The sequence below is a fragment of the Falco peregrinus genome, chromosome 4 (genome assembly GCF_023634155.1).
Source record: "Falco peregrinus isolate bFalPer1 chromosome 4, bFalPer1.pri, whole genome shotgun sequence".
NCBI lineage: Eukaryota > Metazoa > Chordata > Aves > Falconiformes > Falconidae > Falco > Falco peregrinus.
The window spans coordinates 65,770,930-65,792,337 of record NC_073724.1 but is presented as its reverse complement, the minus strand read 5'-3'; the positions used below and the strand labels follow the sequence as shown (position 1 = coordinate 65,792,337).

General features: G+C 45.5%; 1 protein-coding gene across 11 annotated transcripts in view; it reads left to right on the top strand.

Annotated features, from left to right (window-relative positions):
* Positions 1 to 1,450: 1,450 nt before the first annotated feature.
* The window catches only part of MBNL2 (muscleblind like splicing regulator 2), a 113,562-nt gene continuing 93,604 nt past the window's right edge, over positions 1,451 to 21,408 (top strand). For 8 of the 11 annotated variants that reach the window (XM_055801600.1, XM_055801599.1, XM_055801596.1 and 5 more), the window contains exon 1: positions 1,451 to 1,605. The gene's annotated coding sequence lies outside the window, so the exon portion shown is untranslated. Of the gene's footprint in view, positions 1,606 to 7,477; positions 7,606 to 19,238; positions 19,433 to 21,408 lie in introns of those variants that run through there. The other 3 variants (XM_055801598.1, XM_027788363.2, XM_005238548.4) reach the window with 3 other exon arrangements.

Below are 21,408 nucleotides of genomic sequence, written 5' to 3'. Positions count from 1 at the left end.
GGAGCAGCAGCAGACTTTTTTTCTTAAACACCCATGCACCCCCTTTCTAAAGCCATTTTCACCTCCTGCCAGCCAGGGGAGGGTGCTTATTGTACCTGGTGGCATCCTCTGCTAGCCTCTGGCTGGGCCTTTTATTTATTGCATTTATTATATTTCCTTTCCAAAGTAGAGCAATATTAGCATACGTTTCCTCATTGGTTATATTCAAACACCTTTATTCATGGGGTTGCCTTGAACTGACTGCTTAGAACTGGTTTCCAATTAGCCTTAAAATATTAATTCATCACTCTGCTCATTACTTTCAGGAAAAAAAAATGTTTTTCTTTTTGTCTGTTTTTCAGCCTCTGAATGCCAAAGGAGGTGGCTAAGTTGAAAGGCTCGCTTTCTGTCTCAAAATGTAACTAACACATTTTGCAGTAGCAGAAATCTGGAAGTTCAGTTACTGATGCTTGCAGAAGACCCCGGGGACAGAGTACAGGAATTTAGCTGACATCGAAGCGGAGATGCTGCCTGATCTGTCCCCCCCGCCAGCCCTTACGCAGCGATGCTGCAGGAACTCAGACCCAGGTAGCGTGGGGCTGCTGCGGCCCCGCTCCCGGCCGTGCCCGACCCGCTCCCTGCTGCCCGGCTCTCCGCAGGGCCTGCTCAGGGACCCGGGAAGGAATCCCAGCCTTTGTCAGACGAGGCTTCGGCCCTGCCAAGCCACGGCGCAGGGCTCCGCAGAGATCCCGGGGGCGAGGCGGCGGCCACGGCCGGGCTCGGCGGTGCCCCCACGGCTCTGCTGAACCCCGCGGCCAGCTTCCCCGGGCAGAGCACAAGCGCGGCTCGGCACGGCGGGACTCCAACCGGGAACCGTCGCTGCTCTCCCCATCGCTCTGGCTGGGGATATTCTGTGGGTTTTAGGGGAAGGTGGCGACCCTTGCCGCAGGGGGAGCGGGCTGTGGGAGGCGGGGGGTGCCAGGGGCCTGCTCTGGCTGCTGCGGGCGAGGGGAGCGCAGCTTCTCGCCTGTGAACGCCACTGAAGGGGACCAGAAACTGCTCAGGAATTCGAGTCAAAATCCGGGAAGAACGAGCTGGGGGAGCCAAACCAGGCTCTGGTCCCCTCCAGAAGATCGCCTACGGCCATGGTGACACTCCCCGGCTCCAGCGATAACAAGGCACGGAACACCCCGCCTCAGAGCCGGCGGTCCAGCCCGGCCGCAGCACCCCGCCCGCCGCGCCCGCTGTTTTTGCGGAGGCAGCGCTCGGCTTTGCCGCCGGGTCGGGCCTGGCTCTCCGCGCAACACTGCGGAGTCCGGCCCCGGCGGCCGCGGGACGGCGCGGGGGGCGGTGCGGGCCGCAGGGGGCGGTGCGGGGGGCGGTGCGGGGGGCGGCGCGGCCTGCGGCGGGCGGTGCGGGCTGCGGCGGGCGGGCCCGGCCCGGCCCCGGGGCGGTGCGGCACGGCGCTCAGCCCCGGCAGGGAGGGGCCGTACCGCCCCTACGCGAGGAGCTGCCGCCGTCGCGGTCGCGGCGGGAGAGGTGACAAGCTGCTGCGCGGAGCCGCCTCCGCCCGGGTGGGAGAAGTGGGTGCCCTCCCCCCGCCGCCTCTCCGCGCCCCGCTCCGAGGTAAGGCAACGGCCCGCGCCGCCGCCGGCCTCCCCGCGGCGGCGGGGCCGGGGGCGGGGGGGGGGGGCAGCGGGTCCTGCAGCGACTCCGTGTCGCCTGCGTGTCTCCCGCGTGTCCCCCGGGCCGCGCGGGGACGTTGCGGTGCGCGGCGGCGGGAGTTTCGTTTTCCGCCGCCCCGGGGGGCAGTCGCGGCAGCGGTGCCGGCGGCCCCGGGGGACCCTGGCGGCGGCGGCGGCCCGCGGCGCCTCCCTGCGCAGGGAGCGGCCGCCGGAGCGCGACCGGCCGAGCCGCTGCCCGTCCCGCCGCACCTGGCCGGCCGGCCGCCGCCCCCGAGCCCGCCGCGGCCTCTCCTGCGGCAGCTGCCGCCCCGCCGGGGCCGCGGGAAGGCGCTCCGGGCCCGGCGCTCGGTCGGGTGCCCCCTGCCCCCGCCGCTCGCTTCCCCTTGGCGGCTCGGGGGGAGCCTCCGCGGCGTGGGACGGGCGGGAGGCGGCGGGAGCTGCCGCCTGCCCGTCGCATCTGGTTCGGCGGTGATTTATGGTTTTGTTAACTCAGCATTTGGCAGGGCGTGCTCGCGGGGAGCAGCAGCGAGCGGCAGTCCTAAGTTTCTGGTACTTCTGGAAGGGGAAGGAGAAGGGCTCCGCGGGGCCGTGGCCGCCCCAAGGGCTTCCTCCGAACCGCCCCCCCACCCCTCCCCCCCCGCCCCAGCCCCCCACTTCAGCGCTGCGGCCGGGGCTCGCTGCGGCGCGCGGCGAACAGCGCTGGGCAGGTTGGCGGGGGGGACACACGCACTGCCACGCGGGGAGGTGAGTGTGACAGCAGGGAAAAACTGTCAGGAATTAAATGTTTTCTTCCTGTCAGTTTTGTGCGGAAACCCTGTATATTTATTCCTTCTGCGTATGTACGTGTATATTTATCTGTGCGTACATGGAATATATACACTTACGTTTTGAGCTATGAGAACATTGCCTATAGGCTCCTGTTCCCAGATGTTTTGTTTTCTGTTTCTTTTAGGCCAATTTGCATTTCTGCTGGGAGGGGAACAAGCAGCAGTGATGTTGCTGAATATGTATTTGAACGGTAGCGTGGAACAACTTGTGTGCCTTTAATTCAGCTGCTGAGCGTAACCATGTGGGATTAATACACTTAAGCGGTCATGTCACACTGACGTATCTTGTTCGGACTTGTAGATTTTTAAAGCAGTGCAGGCTCGTAGGTAGAAGCGGAAGTGTAATTAATTTTAAACATGTGACTTGGCCTAGTGCTTATGATTTTAACTGGTATTCGTAACTTGGTAAATATGTATAGATTTAGCCATCTGTCCTCTGTTTTCCCTTTGTGTGTACACATACCATGCTGCACAAACAAGGTACCTGTGGTAGGCTTTAGGGTCGAATACGTATTTAAACTCTTCTGGGAAATGGTCTAAAGTTACTGTCAAGGACTAGCGGGAGGCTTCTTTCATACAGTTTTTGAGTATGCTTGGGCAAAAAAAAAAGTTGCCTCAGCATCAGTGATGCCAATTTGTAACTTGTATTTGGCATTGATGCTATTTGCATGCATCCAGTGCAGCTGATACGGTTGCTGGAAGGCATGTAATTCCAAAAGGACAAGGCCCTTTTGTGTGCCATCAACCTCATATGCTTCTAGAGGGTGTATAAACCCTGGGTTTTATACCGCAGAGTATAAACCACAGAGCCTTGTGGTTTCTCTCTCCTGTGGTAAGGTAGTGGTGGTGGTGTGCCACCTGGAATTGCTTGTTGGAGGTGGTGGCGACAAAGCTTCTGACACAGGCTGGAGCTCCCAGCTGGGGCACATCAGGCTTTGGCACTTGCCACAGTTGCTGGTATATGCTGTGGCTCCTCTTACATGCAAGTGAAATCTGGAGTGGGCGACAGTGGTGATTTGCACTGGTGTGAGGATCTGTCTGTCCAAGGTAACTTGTAGGTCAGTGGCTATACAGTAATGTTTTCCTGTAGCTGAAGAGATGGGCTGCTTTGTTGCAGCATCCCTGCTGTCACCACAGGAGTGGTACTTCTGCGTTGTGTAGACAGGTGGCTGGATGACATGACATGTGTCACCTCAATGTACTTTCCCTCTGAAACTTACCTTCTTTATCATTTACGGCCCTCTCTCTGAAGAAATGGCCTGTTTTTAGACATGACCAAACCTGCCAAAATCTCAAATCTTTGGCACTGGTGTGTTTGGGATTGCGATGCTGAAATCTTCATTTGAACATCATTTTCTTAAATTTGGCTTTTACAGAATAACAGTTGTCATAAGAAGATTAAAAATAAAGTCTACTTGTTGCTAACACTTGGTGGGTGAAATTTTCATCTCTTCTGCTACAGCTGCTCTGTACTTTCTCTGCTGGTTGCGGAGTCTCTAGAATCGTAGTGTGCAGTACTAAATAGACTATTTATTTTCTGCTAACCTAGGGTTTGTTAAACCGTGGTATAGCTGCTGTAGCAGAAGTGAATCCTGCCATCCGTGGCATGTGACTGCCATTTTGGGAACCTTCTTAGTCTTGCTTTTTCTTAGGTTAAAAGCTTGGTTACAAGACACCGGGAAAAGTTATGTTAACGATTTACAGCAGGAAGAAGAAAAAGCATATTAAATTGCTATTCCCATTGCTGCCTGATGGTTTTAGATGTTTTTGCATCCTCTGGATAGCTCTTGGAATCTCAGCAACACTGCGTGATTATTTTACTTCTTGCACTGTTGAGTAAAGTTACATAGCGTAATTTTTTTTAGGTTATGCATGTTCTCACTGAAACTCATGCCATGCCAGGTGATTGTGGTTTTCCTCCCCACTTGTAATAGGCCCTCATAGGTTTTGTTGTGATTCTACTGAAGGTTTCAGAAGTTAGTCCAATCTGTAAATAAAAACAGAAATAAAGAACCATGAACCATATTAAATCTGTTATTGATTTAGGTATTTTCATACTGTCAGTTTTCAGGATATAAATCTCATTTCACATGGCTCCAACCAGTCCTACAATCACATTTACTGCTCTTCTGTTTGGTGTGGGTTTTTTTTGTTGTTTTTTTTTTTCCCTGGAGTTTATCGTTGGCTCTCTGGGGCTGAAGTACTGGGGACAGATGTGAACACACTACCTTCATCTTTACAGTATTACAAAGTACCCTGATTGGCTTCCAGATCTTGCTGTATCTTTCTTCCTGTCCCTCTGTCATAATTCAGACTCTTTCTGTTTGTTTACTACTCCTTTCCGGATGTCTTTTGCCAGTTGAATCTTTGCTGGATCACTTTCCCCCAGATGAATTATTATTTATTTTCTCAGATGCATCTGAGAAATACAGTGCCTGATAGAATTATACACATACACACGCTTACCTTTCTTCAGTATTCTTCCGCATTTATTCGCAACTTTACATAAGTAGAGCAAGTTAGAAAGTGTTCATTAAAATGTCACTGAAGTGAAAGTCAGGAAGAGTGTTGATCATAATGCTTTTCAGTTTCAAGTCACTCATTTCTGGTGAATAAACCTTTTAAAACAAAAACAATCTCTTTTCTACTGCTGATATTTCCCCTGTGCTTTTTGCTGTCTTGATCGTTGTGGTTGGATTATTTGTGAGAACTGGGTTTGACACAATGCGCTTATGGCTTCAGAGAACCACAGTATCCAAACACTCAACTAAATTTGGAATAAAAATGTAGTCGGTAGGGGTCAATCAGCTACAGGTATGTAAGGAGGAGTAAACCTCTTAAAAGAGCTTAAAGTGTTGAATAACTCTGTTTATCTTGAGTTGCAGCTGCACACCAACATTTTTGGCGCGCATTGGGTGACTGATGGCAACGATGACAGTCAGGGACTGTTCCTCTGTGGAGCCCAAGGTAGCCCTTTTGCTGCCCAGGGCCGGGGCCACAGAGAGCTGTAAGGTTGTGGGTAGATGTTTGAGTACTGTACGGATGCAGCCTGGAAGATGGATGGTGATATGCAACTGTATTACTGGGGAAAGATATAGCATGTTCTGGCATATTCAGATTTCCTAGACTGGAAGGCTTCATGAGCTGCCTGCACCGTGGTGGCGACACAGATCACTCTTTGCCTAGATAGGGCTGAGGCAGCAACACTGTCATTGAGTAATGTTTCAGTATGAAAGTATAATGTCAGTGTAAAGTCCAGAAATACTTATGACCTATGACCAGTTGGGATCATGTATCTTAAAGCAACAAAACCAGGGTCTGTCTGTGGCTGCAAACTCTTGACAGTGTTTTCTTCTGCTTACCAATTAATTCCAGGGTTAGGTTTAACTTCAGCTACCCCTCCTTGTTTTGATGGTGTTGCAGGTGTTTGTGCTGAAGGATAAATAGATCTGTTGTGTTTCCACATTGAGAGAATTTGAGGCTTTCTGGCTGGGTCACCTGGTCATTTGGTGCTGATGTTATGAAGTAGTATAGAGGGAGCTGGGTATTGTAGGTTCCCTACAGGGGAAGGACTGAGTGATGGGGGAGCAGCTTCCCCCTGCTGCTTGTTTCCCCGTTGCTCCTAGTTTATCCAGGAAGGAGCCAGACTGTTCGTTGTATTTTTTGTGGGTCCTTGTGAGGTATCCCCGCACTCCTGGTGAGAGGCAAATATTTCATGCCTGGTGGCATCAAAAAGGAGGTCTTGGGAGGCTGAGTGTGTATCAGCCCGCACCACCTCTGACAGGAGATAATTTGAAGTGTAAGAAGGTCCATGTCCTTTCTTTAGTTTTGTGTTGCTGGTCTATAGCATTAGGTTCATTTAAGTGATCTGATAGTTGGCTTTGTTACTGACCTTTTTCAGGAACGGGAGATTTGGCGCGAGCCAGTGGTTGCTTGGGGCAGAATGTTCACGGTGGGTTTCTTCAGCAATGATAGGGCTGTTACATTTTCAAGGAGGAAGGAAACTTTTCAGTATTTTCTTAATGATTTCAAACTGTAAGGAGTATGGTTGAATTCACAAATCTCAGAGGAGGAAAAAACCATCTGTTTTATGGTTTTAAAGGGGTGTCTTAATGTGCTTGCCTTTGAGTTGTGTAAGCTGACTGTTGGTGGGTATGGATGAAGTGTTTTTGTTACCTGGGAGGGTTTTCCAAGTGCATACAATGTTTTCATGGAGTATTTCCCTGCAGTGCAGTATGTCTGTGTGGGCATTATAGGCCCTCAGCATTAAAGGCCTTAGCATAGGCTTTGATGCATTAATTATTGCAGCCTTTATTTGCCATTCTAAAATCTGGATTTTGTCCTCTGTGTGTATGGTGAGATACTGAAAACACCAAGGTCATCTTGGAGCAGTGGTTGTTAGGAGTTGACTGTTTTTGATCACTGATAGTGTGTGGTTCCCCGCGCCCTCAGGCCCTTGCTGTGATGGCCATTTGTGAGCTGAAAAAATTTTGGAATTTCTTGATTTTTGCTCTACAGAGGCTTTCTCTAGTTCCTGGGATATTGCACATTCTTTTAATTGCTTGAATGAGGTGATGTTCTTTCCATCAGCATCAAACAGCAGTGGTGTTGTGATATCCTTAACGTTCAACTTCTCTGTCAAGTGTCAGGTCAAAAATATGACCAATGCTGCACGTCGGACCAGAGGTGACCTGTGAAGGTGCCAAGAGGATTATGAGGAAACCAGCTTTCCATAAAGAACACGGGAAGATAAATTTTGGGGACTTGAGCATGTTCGGCCTTGTCAATGTATTTGTGGAAATTGCAAAGATTTATTGTTCTAGTACATTTTGCTACCTTCTGTTCCAAGATAGCAGTGCTAGCCTTCCTAAAGTTGTTTGTTTGTTGCAGTCTTTAAGTGAACAAGTGTGAACTTTAGCTTTTCAGATTAACGAAATCTGAAAAAGATGCCTTCCTGGAGGGCTCCTTAGATTTCACATTTGCAGAACAGGTGAACGAAGTGCTGCCTGCTATCCGCTTGTGCCCAAGTCTTTGACTCCATATTGTGAGAGGGAGAAGATGACATGGGATTTAGATCTCAACTAGACGGCTTTGGATGATGCAATTCGTATCAGGTATTTCACTCTTGGGATTGTGTATTGCTTGTTGGCAGTTAGAGGTAGGTCTTACATTACTCAATTCATTCACTTAATTTCATAATGCTTTATGCTCTTTGCTTCCTGCTTGTGGTGTGTATTTCTCCCACTACTTGCAGCTATTAGAAGGGATCCGATTTCTCTGGGTCTTTTCCTAATTCTGCAAACAGCCCATTCCAGTTTACACCATGCCAGGTGAAGTGGGCTGTGCCATTTGGATTGCTGGGTGCCACTGGAAGAGGAGTGGACACCCTGTGATTCTTTCTGGAGATGCACGCTGTTGAATCCTGGGAATGGTTAGACCTGGATATGCATCCCGTGGGAGCAGTGGTGAGTGTGGACAGGGAGGGTGAGGGCGTAATAGCCATAATGGTAAGATTAAGGCACATCCCAGCATTAGGAGGTGGTGTTGGTGGCTTCAGTCGGTCATTTTCTTGAAATAACTTGTCCTCGCTGTTGTGAATTGGAGGAAGGGGGATGAAAAAATCAATACACTTGCTGAGCTATTAAGAGGCCTCTGGACTAATAGTGTGGCAGTAACTGGAGGCCAGGGCTGGGTGGAGCTCAGTACTCCTCCCTCACGGAGCAGCAGAGCGGTTTGGTCATCTGAGTTACGGCGATGGCCCTGGGGCTGACAGGAGGATTATTACAGCATTGTTCTTGCTTTCTAGAAAGCTTACCTCATTCTTCTCTACACATTTCAAAGATGATTGAAGCACTTTTTCTTACATGGTACCAGCAATGCCAAACCTGCTGGAGCTGGTCCCCTGCTGCTGCTCAGTCCCTGGTGGGAGTCTGCTGCTGGTAATGAATTGGAAAGGGGGAAAATGTCAGTTTGTGTAGAACTGTGCAGAAGGCTTTTAGGACTGAGGTGATGAGTTTTCTAAACAGGATGAATGATTGAAACTGCTGTAGTTGCACTTTGCTTACTTCAGCAGGATTCTGTCAGTGGGTTCATAGTTATTTGTTGCTTTCTGCATAATAGACTGAAAAAGAGGAGCAAAATGAATGGGATATCCTTAAAGGTTGGGGTTGTTTTTTTTTTTTTTTTGTGGAGCTGCCAATACAGTGGAAGTTACACAGTATGAAAAATAAATCTTTGGAGAAGGCCATAATTGGAAGTGTCTGCATCAAATTTTGGTTTTTGAAGGACCTATAAAGTAACTTCATTTTTTATTGTTAGGTGGTTTAGTCATAGATACCTTTGTAGAATGGAAGCACATTCAATATGCAAAATATCTGAAATGACTGAAGTAGTAAGGTCTAAAATGTGGTGAACCTTTCTGTACAGGATCCAGAGATTTTAACCTATTCCTTCTGTCAGCAGTTCAAAGAAGAATCAAAGAAGCAAATTCAAAACATCTGAGTGATATTCCCTTGTATATGCTGCCAATAGTAAAGGGAGGAGGTAAGGCTGTAAGTCTCTTAAGTTCATCCATTGGGATCTGAGCACAGGGTCACTGCTTTTGTCAAAGGCAGTACTTCTAGCTCAGATGAAGTTCATTGTCTAGAACCAGTGAAGACCTGCTGCTATGAATAGGGATCTAGGCTGAGGAAGCTGGGCTTCTGTAATTGGTTGAAAAGGAGGCTAAGGGACAATCCAGTAGCTGTTTACAGCTACTACAGGATGGATCTGAAGATAATAGGTCCAAACTCTACTTAGTAGTGGCAGATGGCAGCAAGGGACATTGACAACAAGTTGTTGCTTTGGAGATTTGGGTCGGATGTTGGGCAAATCTTGTTACTAGGAGGGTAGTGCAGCACTGCAGCAGGTCATCCAGAGAAGTTAGTATCTGTCCTCGGAGCTTTTCAGGACTCACCAAGGCAAAGCCATAGCTGACCTGATCTGCTGCAGGTGATAGTCTTGTTTTGAGTCAGAGGCTGGACTAGGTGACCTCCAGAGATTTCCAAGAGAAACCAAAGTTTCTAGGAGATTGTCGCAGATACTAGCACAATGAAGAATTTTAGACAGCTTTGAACTGAGCTGACCGGCTACTGTGGGATGCTTGATGGTAAACTTAATTTCATGTCCTCATGATCAGTATTGTTTGCCTAAGTATTTATGACCTGAGGACCTGCAGGTTACTTTGTCAACAGGTTTCTTGTGGTCTCACCTGGCCCAGAGGGAGGGAGCAGAACAGGCAAACCCCTCCTTGGGGATCTGCCCAAGGTGGCTTTGGGGGATGAGGTGGCATTACAGTTGCCAGGAGGGTAGGTGGACTGCACTGAAATTTGCTTTTGATCTTCAGTTCATAAGTCTATATAACCCACAGCAAAAGATCTGTCATCTTCACCTTGTGCTTTTCCTCTGCAGTCCCCTTTGCCTAGTACTACCTTTAAGTAAGCCAAAGGTACCAGACGGGTGCCTTCTAATATATTTTTGGTGCTACTAGTATGTATTAGTGCTCTTATCATTATTAGAGTTGGTGTGAGGGGGAATAGCCAAATGAATGGCTTTGTAAATTTTATAACACTTTTTTTTTTTATGAGGGAAAGGGAGAAGAGGAGAGTCAGAGAAAAATACAGAAGAGGTGAAGTACAGCGTGTTAGAAAACCTGGGTGCTATCCCTGTGCAGACCTTTCCCTGCAAATAAACTTGATTTTCTATCTTTGGATCTCTGGTGAATGAAGTCCTGTATCCATCTTGATTTTTGAGACGTTCTTTCTGAATTTACTTCATTTTTGAGGTGGTGGGATTAGATGTTGATGTGTGTTCCTTGAAGCACACTGTCATCAGAGATCAAGCTTTTGGATGCCATTTTATCCCACACCTAGTGCTTCTGCTAGAGGACTTTGTTTCTTGCCCTTCATTACTCTTACTTGATTGCTTATTTTTCCTGAGTGAAAACAATTCTTGTTTCTTCCTGTGTATACAGCTACTTATTTTTGTTTCTGTTACATGACCTTGGGGAAAAGTGAAGGTTCATTGTCATGTATATAGTCTTACGTGGCAGAGTAATTAGGCGAAGATCCACACGACATGTTTAAAAACATTATGCGAATAAAAGTATTCCTAGCACTTTGCAGTAATCTGAGAGCAAGATGAAACAAAACGACCTCTTTTGAGGTGAAAATGGAAATTTGATGCAAAACTCATGACCATTTGAATGCATGCAAGTCTGATGTTTAAAGAAAAGCTTGCCTATGTGAACACAGACTCATAGACTTCACAAAACAGAGCAGCCTGCTAACCAAAAGACTAGTTGCTTGCCAACAGTTCACTTGGCATTGCTTTCTCCTACCTGTCATCCATACTTCACAGAAAGAAATAAAACCCTGTACTTACATACTCCAGGCCTTCCCTCCTTGCCAAAGTAATGCTTTGTTAATTATATGGAGTCCTCTGCTCTTACATGTGTGGATTATTAATTGCTGTAAAAGGGTGAGTGATTGAATCCTACTCTTACTGTTTTTAAAAAACCAAAAATTATCCAATTGGCTCTCGTTTTCTCTGAAGTCTCCTGGAGCCTATTTTCTCTGCTTACAGTAGAGATTGCATGCTGATTTTGCTGCATGCCCCTGAGCATCTACCCTGCAGACTCAGGCTGTTAAGTGGCAGCTTGTAGGGAAAAGGGAGCTAACATCACCTATTAAATAGCAATGGAATGTTTTACACCTGTATTGCAGTAGTGTGCAAAACCAATAGGATAATTTTAATGAATTAGAGTTGAATTATTTTTGTGCTAATCGAAGATGGGAAAATTAAAAATGTAGCTTAGTTTCAGTGGCATCTTTTTCCCTTTGGGTTTATGATGGAGTAATAAAATAGAGCTTTTGGATTTAAAGGATAATTACAGAGTCCTCATTACATCATGGTTGGAAGATTTATTATTTGCAGACATTGCTTGAGTTATATGCAGGATCTGGTATACAGTAGAGGCTGATAAGTGAAACTTCATAGAAGATTAAAAAAAAATATTTGGTTTACCTGCAGAAAATATAATTGGTTGTAATTGGTTCTATTGTGTAGCTGTGAAGTATTATTTTTGGTAATTTAGGAACTTTCTAGAGGACAAATCTTGCTCCTCTGTCTTCCCAATAGGTTGGCTATTGCAGGAAGTCAGAGAATTCTCAGGATAAGCAGCAGAAGTTTAATATATGCATCCTCCACCTATGCTCCCTGAAACACAAGAGGGTTTTCCTATGCCCATGTGATTTTGTGGCTGAGGTTAGTATGTTCTCTGAAAAGAACAGTTTCCTCCTGTTGTGGGTTTAAATAGGAACTACTCCTAATTTGAGGCCAGAACAATAGCTATGGAGGAAATTAGTCATGGAGGGATCTGAGGGGGAAGGAGCATGTTTTTATCAGCAATGGAAGAACTTCCCAATACACAGGGGTCTTGCTAAAGATAATTTAGGCATTAGTTGAGTAGTGGTGGTTTACACCTTTGCATTGTTTCTAAACTGGGTATTAAGGACTGAAGGGTACAACACTTCCTTTCTTCTTAATTTGACACATTTGGAAAGTATTCTTTGTAACCACATTGATTTGAAATACCTTTTTTATGAAGACTTAAGTATTTGGTGTTTTATTTCGTCTGGAGTGAGATGCTTGGGAGACTTCTGTCAGATGATTGCCTGGTTGTGGTAGATGCTGCACAAAATAGGAGGGCATGAAGTCGTTTAGCAAAGAGAAGGATTTATCTCGAATTTATGATATATGTTGCTGGCTTAAATAGTGCTTGTGCTTTTACCCTGTGATTCATAAAACATCTATTCTGAGTAGGGTTCAGCAGTTGAAGATAAAGGCTTTCTGTTTTTTATGTAACCCTTTTAGATTCTCCTATAAGCATTGGGAAGATCGATTCTGATAGGAATATTTCTGAGGCAGTGGTTTACATTTTTGGATAGGTGCAGGTACCTAAATATATGGCATCTAAAAAGACCATTTTGTGTCTGGGACATCTGCATGGGGCTGACAGATAAAAACCAGGACATACCAGTAACCCAGTCTTTCCGGCAGTGGCCACTGGAGTCCAACAAGAATTCTCCAGGGCATGCAAGAAGGCACTAGATGTCTGGTTTGGATGATTAAAATGTAAATGTTAAAAGTTTTAATGCTTCTGTGATCTGGTATTTCAGATCAGCAAGCTGCACACAGCTTTTTTCAGCTGTCATGAAGAAAATAGAATCACTTTCCTGAAAAAACTTTTGCATAGGTCAGCATTGTAAGAATAAGGCAATATAAGTGTTTTGCCAATTTATTTTACCTAGGTTATTATTTTGCCAGTTTTAATTGCCTAGCTTGTATAGATGGGAGTCAGCAAGATACTGGTTGTTGCACCGACCTTCCCTGCCCTCCAAAATCCCCCTCTCAAAAACCAAAGAGATCAGGAGGAGGATCCCAGAGCAGCTCCTGTTAGGTTAATTTGGTGTCAATCAGTTGTTCAGAGGAAGAAAGCGTGAGTGAGTGCAAGGATTGATGTTCAGTCAGGGGGGAAAAAAAAACCACCCTGGAACATGTTCAGCATAGCTTAGAGAACAAGCTTATGTAGCTTATATAGCAACATAGCTGGAACATGCTTATGGCAAGCTGAGGATTTACACCAAAGCTGTAACTGTACATTGTCAAAATACAGGTGTTCTTTAGCTATATGTTAGCATCTTTAGTTATTTTAAATGAATTTGAAAAATCAAAAGTGCTATTCAGTATGTGTAACTTAGGTGTCTAAATATTTATGTTTGTAATAAAGCCTCTTCTGTAGTAAGATTTATAAGCCTCTTATATGTTTAATGAAGGACGTGATAGAAGGAGCCTAAGGGTGACCATCTCAGGTAGACAACAGAAATACAGATGCTTTTAGGATATGATGGCATCTCTTAGAATAGCTACTTTGGGATAGGATGAATCACAGCCCACAAATGCCTTTTCTCTTCAGTGACTGTAAAGAGGGGGAGTAGAGTGACTCAGAAGTGGTTGTTTATATTTGGCTAAATATATTTCAAGCTAAATGCATAAGACTACAATCCAGAGGCAGCTCAAGCTCTGCATGGCACCTGGGGTATTATGTCTCAAACATTCAGCTACAAAGCCTGGTTGGAGTGTACTGCAGCTCTCAGGCTGGTGCCTTTATCACCCTTCCCAAATGGAACCAACTTGTGAAGGAATGATGCATGTATACTCAGTTTTCATCCTGATGGGGAGCTGGTGTCATCTCAAAATAAAGTCAGGATGCAGACTTGATGTGTGCCTGAACCTGTGTGTTTGGATCTTACAATTTAGACGTGGCTTAAATTCCTTGTGCAGCCAGTGGAAGGAGAAGAGGGGATTTGGAAGGCCTCCAGAAGCCACCTTAATTTTGGTAAGATTGAATCCTAACGTGTAACTTGAATATACACTTGCTTCTGTGTGTGTTTTTGTTTCATAATTCTCTCAGCATATGTAATGAAAATAGAATAAGCTGTTTTCCTGTCTGTGCACAGTGAGTCTCCAATTTCCCCAGGTTATGGAGATGTTGGGGTGTCTGGGTGCTAGGAAGTTAAAACAATTGAAGTCCTGGACTTAAAAGCTCTTCTGAAAAGCATATTTTTTAAACCAAAATTAGACCTAGCAGTGTTCTTTCACAGCAACATACCTGCTTCCAGTTAAAAACTTAATTTTGGCATTATTCTTTATTTTTGTACCTTATAATGATTTCTACCATCACTTCAGCCCTGAGAGAGAGGTATTTTGCAAAGGCTGGCATCAGTGGTATTATGCCTTAATAGGTCTAGGTGCCTAGTTTTAAAATCTTGGCAGCTGCCTTGACTTTTTTTTTATGCTGTCATTCAAACCATAGCTACCAAAGTTTAATTTTGCTGGTAGTAGCGGTTGTGGGTAGTCACTAAGGGAAGAGTCTACTGACACAGGAAATAGTTTTGAAGTTGTTCTTGCCATTTCTGAAGTTACAAAAATATCACTGTTGCCATAGGTCATCTATGCAAGGCTCAAAATTGTCTTTCTGCTGTAGTGAACGTCACGTGAGTTGCTTGGTGTCTTCAGTGTTAGTGTTTTATATATTCTGCACTTGTGGCAAAACTCCCTTTAAATTGAGAAGATTTGTTGTTTCTGGGATTAGATCTAATCGCTATGATTCAAGAGTAAAGAAGGAGAAGCAAGCGTGCAGGTTCTGCATGTTCCAGTTTTCCTCTTTACTACTTCCAAAATAGTCCACTTTTCTCCAAAAGTTATATCTGCACGCTTCGGAAGATTGTGTGTAATAGATACTTTTAGTAGCATTTTTCCCTTGATTCATTAATTATAGAAGCAAGTTGAGCAGAGCATTTTCTGAGTTGGGAGTTTACCTTTATTTGTTATTCTTTGCTGTGTTTGACACCTGAATTTCTTGGCTTCTCTAAGGTCCTGTAATTTTGTAATTAAATATATAAAACGTCTGTATAGATCAGCCTGAAAATTGAAGTCGTGGGCTTTTTCTTTGTAACTGGTGTGAAGAATGCATGGACACATGGACATACCTCGATTTGAGATCAGCCACGGTGGAACTTCTCAAGGTACAGAGCAGGTATTTTTAAAAACTTCTTTTTCTTCAGTCCGTGAACTCATGCCTTATTTGCTCTACACTACTCAAGCGCCATTTTTGAGGATGATCAGACATTTTCTCTTGGGCTTTTTGATGGGGCCTAGCAGAAGGGTTCACAATTGTGACTATTGGGTCTGGCTGAGCCCCCATAGCAGCCCTCATAGTGCTGGGCTTGTACTGGTAGCTAGAAAGGTGGGGGTAACACACCAGGGTTGTGGCCGCTGCTGAGCGGTGCTTGCACAGCATCAAGGCTGTGTCTCTAACATTGCCCCTCACCAGTAGGCTCGGGGTGGGCATGATCTCGGGAGGGGACACAGCCAGGACAGCTGACCCAAACTGACCAAAGGGATATTCCATACTATACAGCGTCTGCTCAGCAACGAAAGCTAAGAGAAAGGAGGAGGAAGGTGGGGGGCATTTCTTACTTACAATGTTTGTCTTCTGGAGCAACTGCTATACGTACTGAAGCCCCCCTTCCCGGGAAGTGGCTGAACATCACCTGCTGATGGGCGGTAGAGAATAACATCTTTTGTTACTTTGCTTCCGCACATGCGACCTTTACTGTTGCTTTATTAAACTGCCTTTATCTTGACCCGCTGTAGCGGATTTGCATGGCAAGGTTTTGGTAGTAGGGAGGCTATAGCGGTGGCTTCTGCGAGAAGATGCCAGAAGCTTCCCCCATGTCCAGTGGAGCCAGTGCCAGCTGGCTCCAGGACGGACCTGGGGCTGGCCAAGGCTGAGCCCATCGGTGACGGTGGTAGTGCCTGTGGGATAGCATATTAAGAAGGAGAAAAAAAAGAACACCCAAAAAATGCGCCAGCAAGAGTGACAAGTGAGACTGTGTGAGAGCAACAGCCCTGCAGACACCCAGGTCAGCGCAGGAGGAGGCAGGAGGGGCGCCAGGCACTGGAGCAGAGACCATGGTGAGGCAGGCAGTGCCCCTGCAGTCCGTGGAGGTTAACGGTGGAGCAGGCTGTGACCCAGTGGGAAGCCCGCACTGAAGCACGTTTGCTGGCAGGATCTGTAGGCCCATGGAAAGAGGAGCCTATGCTGGAGCGGGTTTGCTGGCAGGACTTTTGACCCTGTGGGAGCGACCCACACTGGAGCTGGGGAAGAGTGTGAGGAGGAAGGAGCGGCAGAGACAACGTGTGATGGACTGACCGCAGCCCCCGTTCCCCGTCCCCCTGCGCTGCTCGGGGAGAGGAGGCAGAGAAATTGGGAGTGAAGTGGAGCCCAGGAAGGAGAGAGGGGTGAGGGGAAGGTGTTTTTAAGATTTGTTTTTTAGTTCTCATTATCCTACTCTGATTTGTTTGACAATAAATTAATTTCCCCAAGTCAAGTCTGTTTTGCCTGTGACAGTAATTGCTGAGTGATCTCCCTGTCCTTATCTTGACCCGCAAGCGTTTTGTTATGTTTTCTGTCCCCTTTCAAATGAGGAGGGGGAGTGGTAGAGGGGCTTGGTGGGCACCTGGTGCCCAGCCAAGATTAACCCACCAACAGTGGGTTATTTACTTTCAGCATGCCCTAATGAGTTGAGGGGCTTCTGATCCTTTGTCAAGGGAGGAACCAAAACGATAACCCAGATGAGGAGCTGGGTGGGCGCATGGCTGCTAGCTTTGTGTTCATGATTCAGGGGTCCCAGGAATGATATCTAGGAGCACCTCAGCCCTGTTTGACCACTGCTGAAGCTCTGCAGTGGTTTGAAGACTGGCATACAAGCTGTGAAGGGCTGCCGCTGAAACAGGATTGTGTTCTGAACCCTTGCCTTTTGGGGGTGTACTCTGGCTATTGAGTCTCTTCTTCCATGACCCTGTCACTGCTGGCTCTCCCTCTTCTGCCCAGCGTTGTGTTCCGTTTCGGTCCACCTGACCTCCCTCACACCCGCTCTGCAGTGTGCTCTCAAGGGCCAGTCTCCTGCGTGTCCGTGGGGCATGAGCTGAAGGGTCATGAGAGCAACAGGCGGGGCTGTCTTCCTGCTGTCAGCTCCAATGTCTGGTCTCTGGCAGATGGGAGCAGCAGTTACGGGGGAAATCCTGCTAATCTCCTGTAACTTGAGCCCATTACATGCTCAGTCGCACTGTGGGGCTGGTGCCTTTCCAGCCACATAGGGACGGACGGCTGGAGGAGGCGGTGGATGCTTGCTGCAGAACGTTTTCTGAGGTTTGCGCTTTAAGGATCAGAAAAAAAAAATAACAAGACGGTGTGTGTCTGCTGAATTTTAGCAGGTTTTAAACCTTTATCAAATAGGAAAATGTTTTCCTAAGTATAGCAAAAAGCCATAGCTTTGATTTAACACCCCTCCCCCCCCTACAACCCCCAAACCAAAAAAGCAAGGGATCAGCACTCTGCCAAATTTGAACGACTGCCCTGACTTAGGCAGAGGAGCCGGAGTTCCCTGGTGAGGGGGACAAGGGTGGCACAGCAACATGTTTTTGTCTAGGCTGTCTCAGAAATGGGCAAACTGTGCTTTGGCAGAAAAGTAAATAAATCCTGCAGCAGATGTCCAGCATGGAAAATTTCTAACACAGGCAGCTCAAGTTGGGTAAAGTCAAAAGAACGTGGAAAATACCGACAATGTGCACCAGACCATCTTAATTATGAATAGAGTTACCACTCCTGTCCCTGAGGGTGTCTCGAGACCTGTCACAATCAACTCTTTGGGGTCTTGGGGGTCTTGTTTTTGGTTTTGGTTTTGGTTTTTTTTTTTTATATAAGGCGAAACAGAGCAGAGTGGAGGGGGTGATTGAGCAGAGAGCAAGGGCTGGCTGGCAGGAGCGCATTTCAGCTGTGCCAGGGAGGGGAAGGTTTTCATAAACTGGGTGGGAGATGGTGGAGCCTGAAGGAGAGTTTTTGCTTGTGGGATAGAGAATAATGGATTTTTGGGAAGCCGTGTTTATAATATGCAAAACAGTCCATAGGAAACAATGGGGCCTTGGGACAGAGCTGCCACTGAATGAGAGCTTTGTTTTCTTCTTGTTTATTCATGTTTCTAAACTTTTAGTGGAATTTTAAACACATTTTACACATTTTTAATGTAATGGCATGAACTGCATAAACTGCTGTCTAAAGTAATATTGCACTGCAATCTTTATTCCTTTCTGGATAAAGACTGACTTTCAGCTTAAGCTCCTTTTTTTTTTTTTTTTTTTTTTTCCTTAATTGCAAGTCTTGTTCAATAATCCTTGGCTGCTTTGTTCTCTCGTTTTAAAACTTCAGCAAAATTTGTGGGAAAACTGATTGACAGCAGACCTTGTGTACCAAGCATATCAAGCTGCGCACAGTTTGACTTGAAGATGGCAACTGGTATTGTAGTCCTTATGCCAGAACCTTGATACAAATGAACATCAGTTGTAAGCTAATCACACAAACAGCAGTTCAGACCCTGCTGATGTAATTTTTCTGCCAAGGATATTAAAACACCATCATATAGATTATGTTTTCCTCAAGAAGCATCCCATACCTGCAGTCCTGAACAACCGGTCTCAAATATTCAGAAAGATGTTATGCATGTATTGCTGTTATATGCAAACACTGCACATAAGATTATGCAGTATTAAAATGAGGCTATTACTGCCTGAATCGGAGTGCGTTTCGGCTGCATGTCAAAATAAAGGATAGCTTGTTTAGTTTATGGGGTACAGCTCACCCTCACCCTCAAAACGAAACAGCATCATTGCAGTTCTGCGATTTCGGCAGCGTTGCTTGTGTACGTGTTTATGATTAGCAAAAGCTTTGAAAATCCTTGTGCAAGAAACGGTGCAGCTGCTGTTGCAGCAGAGGGGAAGGGAGTTGTTTGCTTTTGCTGGGTATGTTATTTCATGGAGGTATCGCTTTACCTTGCCAGTAAAACTCTTTCCCTGTGCAAGGGAAATTCCTGGTTCATCAGTATGGGTGCATTGTTTTTACACATTAGAAGTGCTGTGTTGCTGTGTCAATCATCCCGTTAGGATCAGTTTAAGAGCAGTAGGGCTGACGAAGCTGGGTGTGATTGGCTGCCATATGCTGGGAGGGCTTTGGGAGAAGGAAGGGCTGCAGTCTTTCAGCAACAGAGTTTAGGCTGTGTCTTTGCTTCATCATCTGAGGAAAAATCCCCAGATAAGGCACCAGGCTTTCTGAGCAGGGAAAAAAAAACACCCAACAAAAAAAAAAATTAAAAAATTACTGGCTGCTCATCGTTTCATGTCAGAATTACTCACCATGATGCAATGGGAAAGATACAGCTCTTTGTTTATATCAGATGTTCCTGTTCACGTTGGGAATGTGCCGAATAGACAGGGCTAAACAAGGTAGGAGGATCGTTGTCTTTTATTGAATGTTTAAAGAGTTTGCTGCAGTATGCTGCATACTGTATGTGTTGCTTGGGGGAGTTGGGGAAACAGCGTTTCTCTAGTGTATATATTCTGTTCGGGTGCAGTAGGTGGATTTAATGGTAACTTGTTTTCAAAGGAAATTAATTTCCAGTGTAAATAGCTCTCTTCAGAAATAGAATGTGAGTATATGCATATTAACGCAAGTAAAAAAAGAAATAGGTCAGTGTGTTTCGGAAGTGCTGTTACCCTAATTGGATTTTTAGCTGGGTTGTTGTCTGGTAGTGCTTCCTAGCTGTAAGAGAGTCAACCTGGTTATCTGTGAAGTTTATAGCTGATACATTTGCAGATTTAGGTGAATTAGGCAGGCTGATCTAAATAATTCCCTATTGGAGGCTTTAACTAAAGACAAGACTGCCTGTCTTAGACTTGTGGGAGCCATACGATGAGATTACAATATTTTACCCCATTATAAAAGCATGGTTGTTTTTGACTGCACCGTGATTTCTTGTGCTCTTGAACACAAGCTGGGAGAGTTTTTTGTGTTGTAGTTTAGCTGAGCGTTTCCCCTGCCCTTTCCAGGTCTTTGTCTCGGCAGCAAAACAGAACCTGTACATGAAAACAAGGGAAACAAGGTTAATAATACGTGCTGCAATTATCTGATCTTCATACATTTTTAATGAGAGAACACACAGCTAGCAGAATAATTTAATGAGCAGGCTGGCTTTTAGAGTAATGATTTCACTGTGCTGAGGCACATCAACTTTCTTGCAGAGGAGGAGCCTCCGGAAGGAATGGAGATGATTTATGTTAAATGCTGGAGAGAAGGAAAAGGAAGAAGTCTGTAAAATTCTGGAATAATAGAGTACTCATTTCTTATTATTTCTTAGATTGGAAGCAAACTTTACAGTCATATTGTGGGAGGGGTCTGAGAACATTGACTCATTCTGTGATGCCCTGAAGCCTCTTGAACTTTCTTAGACTGCCATATGCATTGGTGGTGCTCGGCACCTTTCAGGATCTCACCCAGCTGGCAGCCTGAATGAACATGCTGTCTTCAGTTGCGTTATAGCAGCATCATTTATATGTACAGTATATAATAAAGTTTTTTCTTTTTTTTTTTAAAGATTTAACAGTTGGTGTAACAGCAAGCAGATGTTACCTTCTTACTTTTCCTGTAATAGCCATGAACATTGCATATAGATACTTGTATTCAAATAGGATGTTGGTAGAAGAATGAAGTCTATGAACTGAGAAAGACTAAAGATCAATTTCTTAAAAAAGAAATTGGGTAGAAGAACCTTTTACTGGCTCGAAAAGCTTTCCGTGGTGTAATTCTGGGGAAAGTTTCAAGATTCTTTTTATCCTAGGAACAAATTACACTAGTTTTAAAAGTATTGCATTTGAAAGGCCCTGTTAGACCAACTGTCCATCGCCCCACTTTTCCAAGAAGTACAGGACATAGGCTTAAATCTCCCGATGTTGCCTCCTGGCTTGTCACAGCTGACTGCTCAGATGGGGTTGATTCTGCTTCCCCGGTCCCTGACTAAATACTTGCTGAAGACCTGCAGCTAGGTGGTTGACACATCTCCAGCTGATGAACGAGTTATTTTTAAACCCAGTGTCTTAGGATTTCAAACTCTGCTAACAAGTGAAACACATGTCAGAGTATAGTGCATTATTATTAAAAATCCATGGGGTATGGATATGTATGATTTTCTATCACTGTTGATGTGTGTTTGTGTGCAGAGTGTTAAGCATGTGAGGCAAAAATTGATAATTAGAAGCAAGTCAAATAATCTTTTTCAAGATAGAAAATGTGAGCTGATTTTTTAAGTTTTGCGATTAAAACCGTTTTCATGCACAGCTTTCAGAAAAAATCAGTCTCATGTTTTGAGACTGCTTCTTACTTTAAGATAGATAATTTAAGTGGCTGTCTCTCATACCTTTGAGAT